Genomic DNA, 19,136 nt, shown 5'->3' with positions numbered 1-19,136 from the left:
CAGTAACAGTATATGTTCTAAGTATGTAAGCCTGATAGTCGTTACGTAATCGTGCAACTAACAAGCTAGAATGTACAAATAACAACACTGTGTCATCTGTTCACTATAACAATGCATTCGTAATTTCTGTTTAAAAATGTTGCCTAGGTTCGAGGCTGAACAGTTAACTTCAAAACATTGTTGCATGTTAACAGTTTCTCAGTGTGACAAATTGTACTAGTAGCGTGAAGTGAAAAGTTTTATGGCAAAGACTAAGTTAAAAAACAGATTATCTTTCAATAAACGGTTTTACATGTGAAATGTGGTGTAAACCTTTACTCTTCCTAGTACGCAGAGTTTCAACTTCAACGCAATTATCATGTGGTATACGTTGGACTCTGTAAGGTCCATTGTAAATCAGAAAGAATTTGTGACTCAAGTGTTTCTTCTTATGTGACAATGAATGAGGTTTAATGAGAACTTTCTGACTAATATATAATTTCTTTGCATTTGCTTTACCGTGTAGTTTTCTCCTTTTGTCTATTGCAGATTTTATATTTTTAATAGCCAAATCAATTATGTCTTTGTGTCGAAGTTTAAGTGTATTCGGAAAAGGTACAAGCTCTCTGATTCTGTTCGGTGGTTCTTCATTCTTCAGTACAAGAATAGGTGGTAAAGCAGTGGAGTCATGAGGCATTTCATTCAGCACGTTTTGAAATAAGTGTAAATATCTGTCCCAATACTGATGCTTTCTGTGATAATAAAGTCTGCAAAGCTTATTGATTTCTTTCATAATCCGTTCAGACAGGTTACAGTGTGGTGAGTACAATGAAATAAAAATAGGTTTGATTTTATGATTCCGAAGCATGCGTGACCAAACAGTAGATCTGAATTGCGGTCCGTTATCTGAAATTACTTTACTAACGTGTCCAACTTCACGTAAGAAATTTTTAACAAAGGCGTTGGATACAGACCGTCCAGTGGCTTTACGTAACGGAGTGAAAGAAACAAATTTTGAAGTACGTTCAACAGCTACTAGAACGTACGAAAATCCATTAGATGTTCTGACAAGGGGTCCCAAGAGATCAACAGCAGCAAATTCTTTTAATTTAGAAGGAATGATAGGAAACAACGGAGCACGATGTGAGACAGTAGATGGTTTAGCCTTTTGACAAAGTTTACAAATAGACAAGACTCTTCGAATTCTCTTTTCCATATTGTTAAAATAACAAGTCGTCCGAAGAATATGATAACATTTTCGTGGACCAAAATGTGCATAGCTGAAATGAATGTACCAAATGAGCTTATTAAAAAAATCGTCAGGAATGCAAAGTACCCATAGCTTGTCATCAACAGTGCAGCGTTTGAACAGTACGTTGTTTGTAACCAGATAATAATGCCGAATCTGTGTGTGTGTCTTTTCATGCCATTTACTTTTGATGTCTTTCCAAATCGGATCTTTATCTTGTTCATGAGCAATGTCCTTTAAAGATGTGGTGATGAAGTTTTCAAAGGCGACTTTCTGAATGTAAAGAATACTGAAACTTTTTTCGAGGTTGCCTTCTGTGTTACTTTTCTCAAGCCCAGCCGGTGCGCGTGACAGTGCGTCCGCAACAATGTTCTCCTTGCCGGGAATGTAGACTATTGTGAAGTAGAATTCTTGCAGAAACAATGCCCAACGTTTTAACCTGTCATGATTTAATTTTGAAGACATAAGAAATTGTAATGCACGATGATCACTGTATACTTTTACTTGCTTACCAGAAAGAAAGAAACGGAATTTGTTAAATGCCCAAACGATAGCTAAAGCTTCTAATTCAGAAACGGAATAATTTTTTTTCAGATTTTGTTAGCACTCGGCTAGCAAATGCAATAGTTTTCTGAACAGTAGTATCATTTTCTATGGCTTCTTGAAGTAAATGGGCACCAAGACCGACTTTAGAAGACTCCGTGCTAAGGCAGAAATCTTGTGACAGATTTGGATGAGCTAGTATTGGCGCGTTAAGTAACGCTTCTTTCAAGGAACTGAATTCCAACTGTGCTTGTTCGTCCCAGTTCCAAATAGTATTTTTTCCAGTGAGAGAACAAAGTTTTGGTGTAACTAGAATTTGCATATTCAGAAAACGACGGTAAAAATTCACGAGACCTAGAAAACTGCGGACTTGGTTTTTTTGTAGATGGAACTGGAATGGCTCTGATTGCTTCTAACTTTTCAGGATTCGGCTGAATGCCTTCAGAAGAAATAATATGTCCCAAAAACTTCACCTTTGTCCTACCGAATTCAGACTTTTCCAAGTTAAATGTAATTCCAGATTCTGCAAAAATATGTAACACGCTGTTGAGGATGCGATTGTGTTGTTCCCATGAGGCTTCTGCTATCAGAATATCGTCCACATATAAGGTGATGTGACGTTTTAAGAACTCAGGTAATATGGAATTTAGCCCGCGAATGAATGCTGCCGAAGAAAAGAGCTGTGTATTTTCTACATTCTGGATGAAGTTCGATCTGATATAAGCTGGATCTGAGATCAATAGAAGACAACACTTTTACACCATTAAAATTTTGAAGAAGTTCTTCCAACGTTTGTGGCCTGTCTGTTTCAGGAATGATGATAGTATTGATTTGTCTCGAATCTAAGGTAAGCCTGATCGATCCATTTTTCTTCTCAACAACATGTAATGGATTGTTGTATAAGCTTACTGCACGCTCAATAATGCCCTCGTCAAGCATAGATTGTATTTCTGTTCTAACATGGTCCCTATAATGTGCCGGAATTACGTATGGTCTAACACAAAATTTAGTATGCTCTCGAACATGAAATTGGTATTGAAATCCCTTGATTGTTCCTGTTTTGTGAGTAAAAACTGTGGAATGTGCTTGTAAAATCTCAAAAAGGTCTTGTCTATCAGTATCATTGCAATTCTCAATTGTTTGAATTTTATTCTGAATTAACTCATTAGTGTCAAATGCGCCATCGATATCATCCCTGTCAGTACTTGCAGAGTGATTGTTAGTGTCAAGTTCCATCGAAAATTCCGAACTGTTGTCTAACAGGAGGTAAAGCCGATTAATTTCTTCGTCATGGTTTGAGAGCCAATGTTCAAATTTCAAAGCTATTGACTTACCTTTTTTCTCTAAACATATTTCAGCACCGTGAAAGTTTCAGATTGCTTTGTATTCATTCAAAAAGTCTACCCCCAATATAATTTCCGTCGACAATAATGGAACAATAAGAAAGTTCACAGAGAAGCTGTGGCTTTGACAAAAGAATTCTAAGTTGGTTTGTTGGCGTACAACTACACTTTTTCCAAAGATTGCACCTTGTAATTTAATCTTACGTAACGGAAGTGGTGGGCAATCGTTCGATTTGTTGCATTTGCTAAAGGCTGTTTCACTAATTACTGAAATGGGACTGCCAGAGTCAAGTTCTGCCGTAATTGTATGTCATTTACTGTAATGTGAATCACAGGATATTCAATGTTGTTATGTTTTACATCGTGTTCCTGGAGTGAGATGTCCCTAATGTCTTCCATTTTTACGTTAATTACTACCTACAGTAGCTGCGTCGTCAGTTTCATAAGTACGTTTTGTGGCTGCCAGTGGTATGAGTCATTGCCTATTGTCTCTTTGTTGGCGCGCGTCATTATTGGGATTTGGAGACCTAACTTCTACAAATTCACCCTGTCAAGAGCGCCCTGCCCTGTTTGAATCCCGCCAGTTCTGATGAAATTCAGGTCTGTCGTTACGATCATATCGTCTGTCGTCATGTCGGTAGATTCCATAGTTTCTTTCTTGTCGGTCACATGGTGGAGAATTTCTCCCGGAATCGTAACTGCGCGCTGGACCGTTGCGTCTGAAGTTATTCCGTCTCCCTTGATAATAATTATTTTGGTTCCCATATTGTCTGTTTCTCTCATTGTCTCTGTGATAGTCATTACTGCGGAGAGGTGATCTTTCCCTATAATTATTACTCCTCTGCCAACGGTTGTCATATGGGTGGTGTCTGTTTTGGTCACGATTTACGTTATAAGAATAGCCTTGTCGTGTCCATTTATTATTTCTGTCATCGCGGAATTGTGACGGATGTGAGCTGTAATTGTTGTGTTCCTGTTTTCGCGTTACATGATTGTCAGTGTCAATTTCTAATTCTTGTAAGAGTCCCTGAAAAGCTTCAATGTCGTCTTTGCAACGTCCTGCCAAAATAATATGTCGTAAATGTTCAGGTAATTTGATTAAGCAAATGCGGATGAGTTCTGAGGGGCTGTATGGGTTTGACAGGTACTGATTCTTGTGCAACATGTCTTCAAAATATTTCACAAGACTGGAAAATTCAGATTGTTCGAAATGTTTCATCATTGTGATGCTATGTTTTACTCAGTCTTGTGTAGCTTGAGACCAATATGCTGAGAGGAAGGCATGATAAAATTCTCCTTCACTGTGACAATTGTGAATGACCGATCACATTCTTTCAGCTGGTTCATTCTCTAAGTAGCCACACATAAATTTTAATCTGTGCTCTAATGACCAGTTGGGAGGAAAACAATGAGAGAATTGATGGAGCCACGCTTGTTGATGAATGTCGTTGCCAGAATTCTTAAATGTTTTGAATTTACGTGTAGTAATGAACAGCTTACAGTCAAAATCATCGTGTCGGCGAGTAGCATATCGGTCATTGTTACGTCGTGTCGGCGGTTCCATCTCAAAATTCGGTGCACCTTGCCAATTTCTTTCATAATTTCCGAAATGCCCTGTGTTATTATTTTGTGGCTTTTCCGTATTTCTAAGTCCCTCTTCCCGTGTTGGGGCGCGAGTGTCCTCTGAAATGTGTAATTTTTGTATTACTTGTGCCAACTGATCTTGTACTTCCCGGATTTCTCTTTTGTGTTGCGTATTAAATTGATTCTAATTTTTTTTAATTTCTTAATTTGTTCATACTCTTCTGTGTCAGTGATGGCTACAGGTCTTGTGTCATTCAGATCATCATCTACCTTTGCAGATAAGTTAGTGAACTGATCCGAAAGTTCGGCTACTTTCTCCGATAGTTTACTTATTTCCTCAGTGTGTTTTTCTGAACCAAGTTTCAGAGTGTCCATTTGTGTTGAAATCGTATGTACTGTGTCCTTTAAGTTTTCCTGAGTTTTTGGAAGTTGCGTAACCGAATCGGTAGATGCAACTGAGTCAATTTTAGCTTGCAAGGTCTCATGATTTTCATGAACAATAATTTGCAGTTCTTTTATGGCTAATTCGTGATACTGTAATGTATTTTCATGCCGCGAAAATATAGGTTGGAAATGCTCACAAATTTGTGTTTCTACGTCATTACAGACATTTTGACATTTCGATTCGATTTTATTTAACTCAGTAGTTAAATCTTCACGTGTTTGTTCAAACGTATGTTCCACTGAGTCTAACTTTTGAAGGTTTTGTTCCATTGTGTCTATCTTTTGAAGCTTTTGCTGTGTTTGTCTCTGATTTTGTTCCATTGTGTCTAACTGTTGCTGTGTTTGTCTCTGATTTTGTTTCATTTGTTGCATTAATTGCAATAATAATGTATTAGTGTCTGTAATCTGTTCCTCTATGCTTTTCGGCAGTGCATTTGCACCGGCAACATTCACATTTTGACAAGCAGAAAATGTCTCTTGACTTATTTGAGAAAACGGTGAGGAGGCAAAACCTGAATCTACAGTATTTGCAAGATTGTGTCCTATCATTTCGGATTCCTGAGGCGAACTGTTGCCGACCGATCGATCGATAACGCTTCCCTGTTCACTGATTGTTTCACTGCCTACACCATTATTTGCAGCCCACTCCATTTCCCTATGCACAATTACCAAATTACTGCTTTGAACATTAGTTAATTCATTACTCGGCGGCGCTAACACACTGCTTTCGTCTTCACTATCATTTCTCAGTTTACTTTGGAGCCTAGTATTACGTTTTTCACACGCCATTATTGTCACAATATTTCAGACGACAACACAGAAAACCACAATTTGAAGAGCAAAATAAGAAAACACATTAACATAGCATTGAAAATAATATCTCGTTAATTGCAAGCGCAGTTGCGAAATACTTGGTGCAAATGTACATGCATCCACAACTGTTTTACTGTGCATGAATGAAAAACTACAACTACAAAGGAAATTCTCTCTACAATTACGCGCTAGCAATAAACAAAGGCTGCACTAATTACATAAACTACAAGAAAAAATCAGAAGATTCCAGTGAGGTATCCTCGGCTAGGGGTCAACATATGAAACGTCCCCTTAGAAAAATTATACATGACTGTGCTTAAACTGAGACCCAATATCTTTTTAGCGCAACGCAATCTGACTTTCAGTAATCCCTACAAGAGAATGGCCCTGACTAAATTAACCTATACGTTTCACAAATCACTTACCTCACAAAAATCTTCGTTACTCGAACTACTGCAATACAGCGAGCGCCACTACTGCCAGCTAAATAAAAGATTCAAACTACGGAAGGCACTAACTACTGATAGGCATAGTTAGTAAATGAAGGATTTTAATAGAGAACAAACAATGTATTTACCTTAATAGTCATAATATATATAGCAGTTCATGACATCCATTCTTACAAATGTACTGTTTCTGATGGACACACCTCCAGATTATCCAATCTCAAAAATCCGCCATCTCACTTCCCCACATCCACCACTGCTGGCGGCTCGCCTCCAACTGCACAACGTTACGCGCAGTTAACATCCAGCTGCCCAAGACTACAATGGCAGACAACAATGCAAACTAGCCACAGACTGCACACAGCACAGCCAGTGATTTTCATATAAAGCGCTACGTGGCGTTACCAATAAGAAAACATAAACAGCCTACTTACACCACATAAAATGTCTGAGAGTATTGTTGGAACAGTGAGTGAAACGTAGCAGTCAACATTCCCGCAGTTTGGTAGCTCAATGGGATCTGATCAGTGGCTTCAGTTGGATATGACATACCTGAAGAAACTTGTGGAGTCTCTTCATAGCCAAATTGAGGCTAATCTGAAGGGCATAGGTAGTTTTACGCGGTGTTGTCGTTATTTCTGCTGGAAGTGAATAATTTTTTGTGCAGTGTCCTGTTCGTTGTCCGCAGCTCGTAGTCTAGTCGGATTCTAGATCATGGCCGGCCAACGCGTGCCAAACTATGCTTGTCGGATGCGGGGCCATATACGGACCGAGATTCGGCCTATGCCGGCATTGCTTGGTCCTTCTAGGAAGCACCAAGTGCAGTGCGATATTTCCTTTAGTACTGCGGTCTAGCATTTTTCGGTTCGCGTAAGTTTCTTCTGTTCAGAATGATTATGGTGTCAGCGTTGTTTACCCTCCGTTATTTGTTCGTCATATGAAGGACGTTCTCAGATCCAGTGCCTGTTTGCACAAAAAGAAGCAGTCTAGTGATCTGTTGTCACAAGCCTTTAAAACTGAATGCGAATGACAGAAGAGAAGGTTGACAATACGCTCTAAAACGAAAAAAATGACGCACCATGGAGGAATTATCTGTTTGGGTTGGAAATCGGTAGATCTGAAATACATATACAGGCAAACAAATGATTACAATTGTTGTGGACTGGCAAGACAGCCAATCCACAGTGACGGGTAGCCGAAAGGCACGCGTTTAAGCTCACGCAGGCTGGCGTGAGGTCTGGAACAGTTAAAGAAGTTATACTAGCAAGAAAAGTACGTAGCTGCTGGAATACTTAACTTTAATCCATAACTGGTGAACATCGGTCTGACGGTACATGCATCACAAGATAAATAGCAATTGATAATGGCGCCTTGCTAGGTCGTAGCAAATGACGTAGCTGAAGGCTATGCTAACTATCGTCTCGGCAAATGAGAGCGTAATTTGTCAGTGAACCATCGTTAGCAAAGTCAGTTGTACAACTGGGGCGAGTGCAAGGAAGTGTCTCTAGACCTACCGTGTGGCGGCGCTCGGTCTGCAATCACTGATAGTGGCGACACGCGGGTCCGACGTATACTACCGGACCGCGGCCGATTTAAAGGCTACCACCTAGCAAGTGTGGTGTCTGGCGGTGACACCACAACAATTTCAGAGAAGTCAGATGATAATTCAAGAGAAAGAGCATCACAAATTGAGTAAGTCAACAATGCGTTGGTCCAAATGGGTCTGAGCAGTATGGGACTTAACATCTAAGGTCATCAGTCCCCTAGAACTCAGAACTACTTAAACTTGACTAACCTAGGGACATCACACACATCCATGCCCGAGGCAGGATTCGAATCTGCGATCTTTGCAGTAGCGCGGTTCCAGACTGAAGCGCCTAGTACCGTTCAGCCACATCGGCCGGCTGCATTGGTCCATTTGTGGCCCTTACGCAAGCAGTTATTCGGCTTGGCAATGACAGACAGCGTTGTTGGACGTCTTCCTGAAGGATATCGTGCCAAATTCTGTCCAAATGGCGAGTTACATCGTCAAAATCCTAAGATAGTTGGAGGGTCCTGCCCATAATGCTTCAAACGTTCTCAAATGGGGAAAGATCCGTCGACGTTTCTGTCCAAGGTAGGGTTTGGCAAGCACGCAGGCAAGCAGTAGAAACTCTCGCCGTGTGTGGACCGTCATTATCTTGCTCATAAGACCACTTTATAAAGGACCACAAACTAGGACGTAGAATATCATCGACGTACAGCTGTATTGTAAGGATGCTATGGATGACAGTCAAATCGGTTCTGCTACGAAAAGGAATGGCGCACCTACCACCACTCCTGGTTGTCAGGCCACATGAGAGGGGACAGGCTGGTATCCAACTGCAGTCTGGAGCGTCTCCAGGCACGCCTTTGCTTGTCTTCGGGCCTTAGTTAGAGGTGGGACTCATCACTGATGACAATTTAACTCCAGTCATTTGAGATTCCGGGCCGAATTTGATCGACACTACTGCAAATGGGGTGGTTGGTATGTGAGGTCAATGGTAGTCTGGGCATGGGGAGCCATGAGCTCAGTTCCCTCCCTGCGAGCCACCTATTAATGGTCCCTCCGGTCACTGAAGCACCAGCTGCATGCCGAATCGATGATAATGATGAATCTGGGGCTCTGAGTGCTTCTCTGACAATTTCTCGGTACTTACATTATGTCGTCTCTCTAGGTCAACTGCTTCCTTCTTGATGCTGTATTCTGCTATGGTTCACCCTGAAAGAGGACGTGTCACGCTTCACTATTTCCCATAGTCAAGGCTACTCTTTTACACCCAAGACATAATTTTTGTGAGACGTCCAGATGTTATCAGCGCGAGCAAGCACTGATGGGAGCATGTAGCATTGTTAGTGCATGCAGGATCATTATGATGGCTCTCCTTCGAATAGTATCTTTCTGGGGTTGAGAAGAAGCAGACAGTTTGATCATTTAACAGTAAATCTTGCAGTGGATGTTCGGATCTTGGAATCCACATGTAGTTATCATGGAAAGAAATACATCAGAGGACTTACTGGAGTCATAATGCTGGTCCCAAAAATTTATCGCATCAGTTAGCAGCCAATGCCTTCAGCCAAAAAGGTGGAAAAGCTGCCTACCTGGACTTACCGGTTTGGCACCTATAGCCACGACAGGGCCAGGGTGCGAGAGGAATCTAGGTCATTTGGAGAATGCATTTCGATAGTGTTGTAAACGCCTTTTGTGAACAGGGAAGGCGGCCATAAAAATTCGCGAGTTTCCATGTTCGCCATGGACGGGACGCTATCGAGGGAGCCATCAGGTGATGTCGTACCTCTGCCTGCAGTTTTCTGGGAAGCCTCAGGCCTTCGAAACCATTTTACATTGAGCGCCACATTTATGGCGGCTCTGAAATGGTCTATGTTTGGACACAAAAGCACTTCTCTTAGTTTAACTGAGGCCCCTGGTCAGACAAGCCATAATGTTCAGGCCTTCTCCATGATAAATGTGTTGTTTACTCCAGAGAAAACAGAAACTCCAAATATGCTGCCTAAACTGGCCGTGAAATATATTGTTAACTTTGATTAGTATTGGCTGATAGGTAGAGCAAACGAGTTAGAGGGGAGACATGGATCTCGTGGAGTCTTATGATTGGCATGAAATTCTTGGAGGGGGGGGGGGGGGGGAAGTGTTGTGAGTGCTTTTCAGGAGGTTTGACGGAATGTGAGGAGAGGAGAAACTGGGTCTTCTGAGTCTAGAGAGGGTCTTCTGATTCAGACTCCAGTCTGGAGATGATTCTCGTCTTGACTCTTGAGTGGGCTGCACTTGGGTGTGAGGACATTCTGTACCTCAAGTCATCTTGGACAACTCCCTGTTCCAAGGGCAGTCTTATTCGTGATAGGTCTGCAGCCTTCACGTTTGATCTCCTTGTGGCCACTGCCGTATAAGTGAGTCAAATTGGTTCATGATATGACCGGCGAACGGGAGTATCACACGCTGAACTCTGCCGAGTTTTCAGGGCTCCATTAGAGAGTAATTGCGATTCAACTAACAATTCGCCAGCCGCGACTTTGCATATTTCGTGCTTGTGAAAACGAATTACGGGCGCCACACGTCGCTGCTCCGAAGACGCTTGAACTACGACGATTACCTGAGACAGGGCTACACATCAAGAAAGGGATGTAGTATTGTTGCTCCACATTGTTAGAGCAAACAGAATCACAGTCTCGCAATTTCTTCTCAGCTACGTTATCGTAGTATAACTTCAGTGCGGAACAATTCCGTCAAAGTCGATTCAATGTTAGATAATTTCAGACTGCGTTGTCCATGTTTTGAGCAAGAGTAAATACTTTAATCAGAAAAACCTTAGTCTTTGTCAGCAAATCGCCACCAAATAGAATGTTAACTATTTGTTGCGTCTATTTGTGTTGCCAACCAGTCACGATATATTTGTCATCATACTTAACATGTAACATCTGTCCTATTTTATAATAAATAAACTTGTGCCATTACTTTTATAAAAGATCAATCCTCTGTTGGTATGTTAATCACCTATAAACAGTTGACTACAACAATGACAGGACCACCACTTAATTAATATTATTTCAGGATTCAAGTTCAAGTAAATTCTCTTAAATGTGATTACCTCTAATGCAGGCTAACAATAACAAACACAGTCAAAGGGCAAAATCAGTTTAACAGACTCATGGGCCAGGTAGTCAAAGTTTACTAGTTAAACCGACTGCTCTCAGGGCATAAACGCGTAGCCGCCTGTAGGCTTCAAATCATACAACAAGTCCGATGTAGTCTTGCAACCTATTCTTGGCAGCATCGCCGAATAGTGGCATCGCTAGTATTCAGATGTCGAACGATTCGCCGCCTACTCGAAACGTAGTTTTTGAACCCAACCATACATCCTCTCTCAACTGCTGACGTACACAGAATAAAACACGAAAAAATTTATGCCCTGGTGTCAATAGGGCCCTGTTACTGCTCTTAACAGCTCCATGGTGAAACGTCACAAATGTGATAAAGTTTAACGCTGGCTAAAAACAATAAACACTGTCAAGGGCTAAAATCACTTCAGTAGGCACATATTTATCCACTGGCCGCCAGAGGTTACAAATTTGCATTTTTCATTGATACCATACCTGTATGAATATCAATTCATGATCAATTTGCACAACTCATTCGTGGTGCGTCCTTTTTTTCCCCCTTAGACTGTGTATTGGACAGTCTCATGATCGACATGTTCTGCAAATTTTCTATGAAATGACATTACACTACCGTGAAGAAATAATTTAAAGATTTAGTAGACAGTCGAAGGGCAAAAAATTACAATAATCGACAGAAGGGATTCATTGTTCTGTACATCCAGAAGCACTTTGTGGTAAATTTGCAGCCATGGAGCACGCGAAGAAATTGGCAGTACGAATAGTAAAATTTCTAAAGTTTCACGAGTTATTCCGCTGCCAGTTGCAACATCTTGGGAGACTTTATATATTACTACAAAATCTGTCAGTTAAGTCAAGGGGCATGCCTGGAACGATTTTTCTTTTTAAAATACTCTGTTGTTAAAAAAGGACTGCAGGAACGAAAATTAGAGCTTCTGGAATGGGTTGGCGACCTCGCATTTCAAGTGGAGTTGACGGCACATTGCCCTCATTGCAAGGTGAGAAACAACTTCTTTCTGATTTGACGGGAAAACTTTTTTTTTTTTTTAAATGGCATATTAGATGGAACAATTTCTCTTAAACTTAGTACAGTAAGCTCTCTGGCATTGAAGAAAACGTGCGTTTTGAGGATTTCATGTGTCATTGAAGGAGTTGCAAGGATAGTTCTATGAACGTTTTGAGGACTTTGCCAGCATTACATCTGTGTTTGAGACCGTTTGACTGTTCAGTTCAATGCGCCCCTGTGCAAGTGCAGATGTAACTGACTGATGTGCAGGCTAATTCCCATTTTGAAGACAAATCCTTTTAAGCTAAATCTGTCGAGGACATGTAGACTGTTTTCCTCAGGTAGGGCTTCCACGTCTCTATTGCGAGCTCGCAAAAGTGCTACAATATTTCGAACAACATATCTGTGTGACAGACCTTTTTCGTTTATGAAACTAAGTAAGTCACAATTACATGGCAACCTGTGTGCGGAAATCTGTGAAATTGTCGGCATCTATCCATATGCTGATGGTCTCTGCCAGATAAAATTTTATATTATCCCGTCAGCGCGTCAAAAATAATTAAATAATACTGACAGTTTGTTTTGTTTGTGCTCTATTTTGTTGCGAATTGTGAAGTATAAAACCATGTCATATACAGTGTGAGTGCATGGACATTTAAATGTGGCCAGTTTGCAGTTTCCCCCTCTTCCGCCTCCCCACATTCAGACAGCGTGCTGTGACGGCGGGGTACGCGTGTAGCCAGCCTCATTAGCTGACCGGACATCCCCGGTATCCGGCCCGCCAAATATTTGAGGTGGTACCTATACTGCCAACAATTGAGTTTCGAGGCCTATTGCGACCAATACAACGCGACATTGTCGGAGCTCTAGCTTTACAAAGCGGAAGGTCATGGTTAAACTTGTGGCTATACACAATAAACAGGCAGACCATTCACCTACTAGTAACAGCGCATAAAAGACTAAAAAACTCGTGAGACACTCGCAACATAGACACAATCACGCAACAGAACCGTCACATATATGCTCTGGCTCTGATACTCGCTACAAGACTACATAACTAAACGTATTGTTGCGCCGCTTGAAATAACAATGCGTTGACATACTCTACCTCTGTTACGCCTTGCAGTAATAGTGTTGCTAACAATGATTTTGAGATTTCGTTAACTTTGCAGGACGCTTTCGTGAAGAATGTGCAGTGACATACTTTTTTGTCGGTGAAATTCGCCAGAATAAAATACGCCAGAATTTTGGTCAGGTACGTCCACCAATCAAAATTATGTAATTAAATAAAAATCGTAGCTCGTTTCAGCGCTAGCTATTCCTACAACCTTAGATCTTTGCGATTTCATCTTTTCTTTAGCTTTACATTACGGTGATCATGGAGTGCTAGGGTGCTTTACTCCCACTAGGTATATCTTGGCCCTTATGACTTCGTCGTGGAGTCAATGTGGCCCGCGGACTAAAAAGTTTGGAGACCCCTGCTCTAAATCATGGAGTCCCAAGTTCGATCCATGGCCAGGTCGGAGAGTTTCTTCACACAGGGACTGGATGTTTGTTTTGTGCTAATCATTTCTCCTCATCTCCCTCAAAAAGACTCACAAGTAGTCGAAGTGGCGTCAAACAGAAAGACTTGGACCAAGAGGCCAATAATGCCATACGATCATTTCATTTCATAGTTTAGTTAAGGACAATCCCTTTCGGGTGATAAAATGTTAACAAACTTTGGTGTTTCTTCGCTTTTCTGACGTCTTCTGTCTATTACTGCCTGTAACGGCAAAATTATCAGTAGGAATTTTTTTTTATAGAGGGTATGAGATTGGGTATTCGCGAACAAGAGGTCGGAAAAGCCTGGAAACGAATAAACGGCCAGCTGGTGTTTGCCTTGTGGACGGCCGCGTGAAAGGGGGCCGAATAAAAACGAGGCGGGAGACGAGGCGTGCAATATGCGGCGCCGGCCTAATATTGTGCTGCGACAAAGCGCGCGCCCGTGTTTTGGTAGGAGGCGGCGCGCCCGCCGGCGGCACGCGGACAATGGCGGGGGCGGCGCTGTCCAAACAGCGGCGGCGTGCAGCGGGCACGGGGCACAGGGGGCAGGCAGGGCAGGCGTCGGCACGCACGGCCGCCTCGCCTCGCTGTTTGTCTCGGCGTTATTGGACACCGGAGGCGGCGCGCATGCGCACTATTGACCGCCGGCCGAAAGGCAAACATCGGTGCGATGTGGGTCACTCGGGGCGCTCCGACGCCAGCGCCGCCTCCGACGCCTGCGGGACGTGCGCAAACAACAATCTCGGCCGCTGACCAGCGCCGGCCGAGGAATGCCCGCTGAAGAAAAGTTTACCAGCCCTGTCTGTAGCGGCCGCATATATAAAAAAATTCTGCATACTATTTTCTTTTCGTACAGAGTGTGTTGTTGTTGTTGTGGTCTTCAGTCCTGAGACTGGTTTGATGCAGCTCTCCATGCTACTCTATCCTGTGCAAGCTTCTTCAACTCCCAGTACCTACTGCAACCTACATCCTTCTGAATCTGTTTAGTGTATACATCTCTTGGTCTCCCTCTACGATATTTACCCTCCACGCTGCCCTCCAATACTAAATTGGTTATCCCTTGATGCCTCAGAACATATCCTACCAACCGATCCCTTCTTCTAGTCAAGTTGTGCCACAAACTTCTCTTCTCCCCAATCCTATTCAATACCTCTTCATTAGTTATATGATCTACCCATCTAATCTTCAGCATTCTTGTGTAGCACCACATTTCGAAAGCTTCTATTCTATTCTTGTCCAAACTAGTTATCGTCCATGTTTCACTTCCATACATGGCTACACTCCTTACAAATACTTTCAGAAACGACTTCCTGACACTTAACTCTATACTCGATGTTAACAAATTTCTCTTCTTCAGAAACGCTTTCCTTGCCATTGCCAGTCTACATTTGATATCCTCTCTACTTCGACCATCATCAGTTATTTTGCTCCCCAGATAGCAAAACTCCTTTATAACTTTGGACTCATTTCCTAATCTAATTCCCTCAGCATCACCCGACTTAATTCGACTGCGTTCCATTATCCTTGTTTTGCTTTTGTTGATGTTCATCTTATACCCTCCTTTCATGACACTGTCCATTCCGTTCAACTGCTCTTCCAAGTCCTTTGCTGTCTCTGACAGAATTACAATGTCATCGGCGAATCTCAAAGTTTTTATTTCTTCTCCATGGATTTTAATACCTACTCCGAACTTTTCTTTTGTTTCCTCCACTGCTTGCTCAATATACAGATTGAATAACATCGGGGATAGGCTACAACCCTGTCTCACTCCCTTCCCAACCACTGCTTCCCTTTCATGCCTCTCGACTCTTATAACTGCCATCTGGTTTCTGTACAAATTGTAAATAGCCTTTCGCTCCCTGTATTTTACCCCTGCCAACTTCAGAACGTGTACCTAAGATAATTCATGTGTTTTTGTTGGGGATTGACCGTACGTCGCAGCGCATTAGGACTGCTTGCGCTATGTGGTACAAGGTGGAATAGTAATTAAAAGCAGGAATAAAATTTTGTTGAAACGGACTGGGACGATGCCAACTGGAGCACATACGTCGAGTACGCAGCAATGGCGTAATCAATGTCATCACGCCGAAGAACCGAAGTAAAACGTGCCGTGAGCTAATGTACTCAGTGTGTGCAACAGTGAACTTCTGAGCCGCGCGGGATCATCCGAGCGGTCTCAGGCGCTGCGGGTCTAGTTTAGCAGCGGATACAACCCGTCGGCTTTGAACAATGACGTCATTCCTTAGTCATAGATAGTAATGTCTTCACTTCGAGGCATAGATAATAAATGAGTTCTGTGTTCCAGATAAGCGTTATCATTGTACATTAAAATAATTATTCATAATGATATTGAGGTAATTTGGAGTATTAGTTTGTTATTGTAGAACAATTTTTAGTGTCTTATTTTCGTTTATAGAAATGGATTTGCCTGTTTGTGGGTATGTAATTTTCGTTACTGTCTGTCTAGACGAGCTTCGGTTATTCCTCGATATTTCCGTGTGGTAAGCTCACTTTTCCATTTGCTTCTTTCACTGTATTTCACAATTTTGACATATTAACAGTTTTATTCCACCAATATGTGTGTTTTCGTGTTGTGAAGTACGTAATAGAAATTTCTCAGCTGTCGATCTTCTTTCGTTTCCCAGCACTAGTATCAGTTCTACATTTTCGAATGTTTACTTGCTATATTACAGGCGAGACCCCCGACACAACTAAAATTTGTATCCCGTCCTTCACTTCGCCTTTACACTGACGACACAACTATAATTTGTATCCCGTTCTTCACTTCGCCTTTACACTGACACTATATATGTCAGTTGACGAGCAAGATACAAATGTTGCGTATAGCTATATAGCTCAAGTAACGAATGGGATACTATTAGCGTCCAAGGCAACACGAAAACTGTACCCCATAGTGAAGTACGGGATGCAAATTGTACATGTGTCGTCTTCTTGTCTCCGCCTTTCGTAGCGACACAGCTGAACCTAAGACAGCAATGCATAACACCCACCCACCTCCCCAGGAGTCGGAACTTCCGCACCCATTAGAAGATACAGATGCTTCAGTAGCTGATAAGTGTTTTTTGGCTTTAAAAAAAAATAAGAATACACTGAACCTACTTTATTAAGCAATCAATAAAAAAACTAAACTAAAACATAACAGCAAAAGCGAAAATGGTAAACTGAAAATAGAATAGATTACGAAGACAATACCAAAGTCACCAGGACAAGGCAGAGTGACCCAGAGAATCCCAGAGTGTCCCAGAGAATCCCAGAGTGACCCAGAGAGCATCCCAGAGTGCCCCAGGGAGCTACAACACTAAGAAGAATCGCTTCTCGGCTTTTGACAAGATCAATGTGTAGTTCCCTTTCAACAAGTGAAACACAAAGGTTAAATAAACAATCAAAACATATAAAATGAAACAGGTTGCAAATTTAACGTACGTGTTTTTCTACCTATTCGTTACTAGTGTACATATATCGAGGTCAATGGAAGTCTGATATACATACACTCCTGGAAATTGAAATAAGAACACCGTGAATTCATTGTCCCGGGAAGGGGAAACTTTATTGACACATTCCTGGGGTCAGATACATCACATGATCACACTGACAGAACCACAGGCACATAGACACAGGCAACAGAGCATGCACAATGTCGGCACTAGTACAGTGTATATCCACCCTTCGCAGCAATGCAGGCTGCTATTCTCCCATGGAGACGATGGTAGAGATGCTGGATGTAGTCCTGTGGAACGGCTTGCCATGCCATTTCCACATGGCGCCTCAGTTGGACCAGCGTTCGTGCTGGACGTGCAGACCGCGTGAGACGACGCTTCATCCAGTCCCAAACATGCTCAATGGGGGACAGATCCGGAGATCTTGCTGGCCAGGGTAGTTGACTTACACCTTCTAGAGCACGTTGGGTGGTACGGGATACATGCGGACGTGCATTGTCCTGTTGGAACAGCAAGTTCCCTTGCCAGTCTAGGAATGGTAGAACGATGGGTTCGATGACGGTTTGGATGCACCGTGCACTATTCAGTGTCCCCTCGACGATCACCAGTGGTGTACGGCCAGTGTAGGAGATCGCTCCCCACACCATGATGCCGGGTGTTGGCCCTGTGTGCCTCGGTCGTATGCAGTCCTGATTGTGGCGCTCACCTGCACGGCGCCAAACACGCATACGACCATCATTGGCACCAAGGCAGAAGCGACTCTCATCGCTGAAGATGACACGTCTCCATTCGTCCCTCCATTCACGCCTGTCGCGACACCACTGGAGGCGGGCTGCACGATGTTGGGGCGTGAGCGGAAGACGGCCTAACGGTGTGCAGGACCGTAGCCCAGCTTCATGGAGACGGTTGCGAATGGTCCTCGCCGATACCCCAGGAGCAACAGTGTCCCTAATTTGCTGGGAAGTGGCGGTGCGGTCCCCTACGGCACTGCGTAGGATCCTACGGTCTTGGCGTGCATCCGTGCGTCGCTACGGTCCGGTCCCAGGTCGACGGGCACATACATCTTCTGCCGACCACTGGCGACAACATCGATGTACTGTGGAGACCTCACGCCCCACGTGTTGAGCAATTCGGCGGTACGTCCACCCGGCCTCCCGCATGCCCACTATACGCCCTCGCTCAAAGTCCGTCAACAGCACATACGATTCACGTCCACGCTGTCGTGGCATGCTACCAGTGTTAAAGACTGCGATGGAGCTCCGTATGCCACGGCAAACTGGCTGATACTGACGGCGGCGGTGCACAAATGCTGCGCAGCTAGCGCCATTCGACGGCCAACACCGCGGTTCCTGGTGTGTCCGCTGTGCCGTGCGTGTGATCATTGCTTGTACAGCCCTCTCGCAGTGTCTGGAGCAAGTATGGTAGGTCTGACACACCGGTGTCAATGTGTTCTTTTTTCCATTTCCAGGAGTGTATATTACATACGTAGGTCCTTATGTAATCAGTAATACTGATATGTACGTAAGAAAAGACTGTTAGTAATAGCGGAGACGAAATAAACAGCACATCTACAATTTGTATCCCGTGTTCCACTTAGGGTTTACTGAAGCGGAGGATACATCGTTCAGGTGAAGAACAGGACAGTAATGCTAGTGAAAACGAAGAAATCGACTTACGACAAACTCGTATTCCGGACTGTACTTAAGCAACACACTTCGAATGAGCTTTTAATTTGTATCGGGTGTTTCATTTGCGGATTAGTGAAGCAGGGGATACATAGTTCAAGTGAACAACAGGACAGCAATGCTAGTTGAAACTAAGAAATCGACTACGCTGAACTTGTATCCCGTAACATATTTCATTCATTTCTTTCCATTGTATTTTGCGGAGAAATACTAAGATACAAACACGCGATATCGTTAACGTGAAAATACTACTGGCCCTTATATATGTGAAGTACAGTTTTTCTCTCTGGCATTTCTTTGTTTCTGAACATTCTTCTCAGCTCTTTCATCTTTGTAATACATGCTCTCTGGTGAATTCTGACGTCATTGTTCAAAGCCGACGGGTTGT

This window comes from Schistocerca piceifrons, chromosome 2, assembly GCF_021461385.2.
Source record: "Schistocerca piceifrons isolate TAMUIC-IGC-003096 chromosome 2, iqSchPice1.1, whole genome shotgun sequence".
NCBI classification, from domain to species: Eukaryota; Metazoa; Arthropoda; class Insecta; order Orthoptera; family Acrididae; genus Schistocerca; species Schistocerca piceifrons.
The sequence above is the reverse complement of the archived record's forward strand: the minus strand, read 5'-3'. Positions refer to the sequence as shown.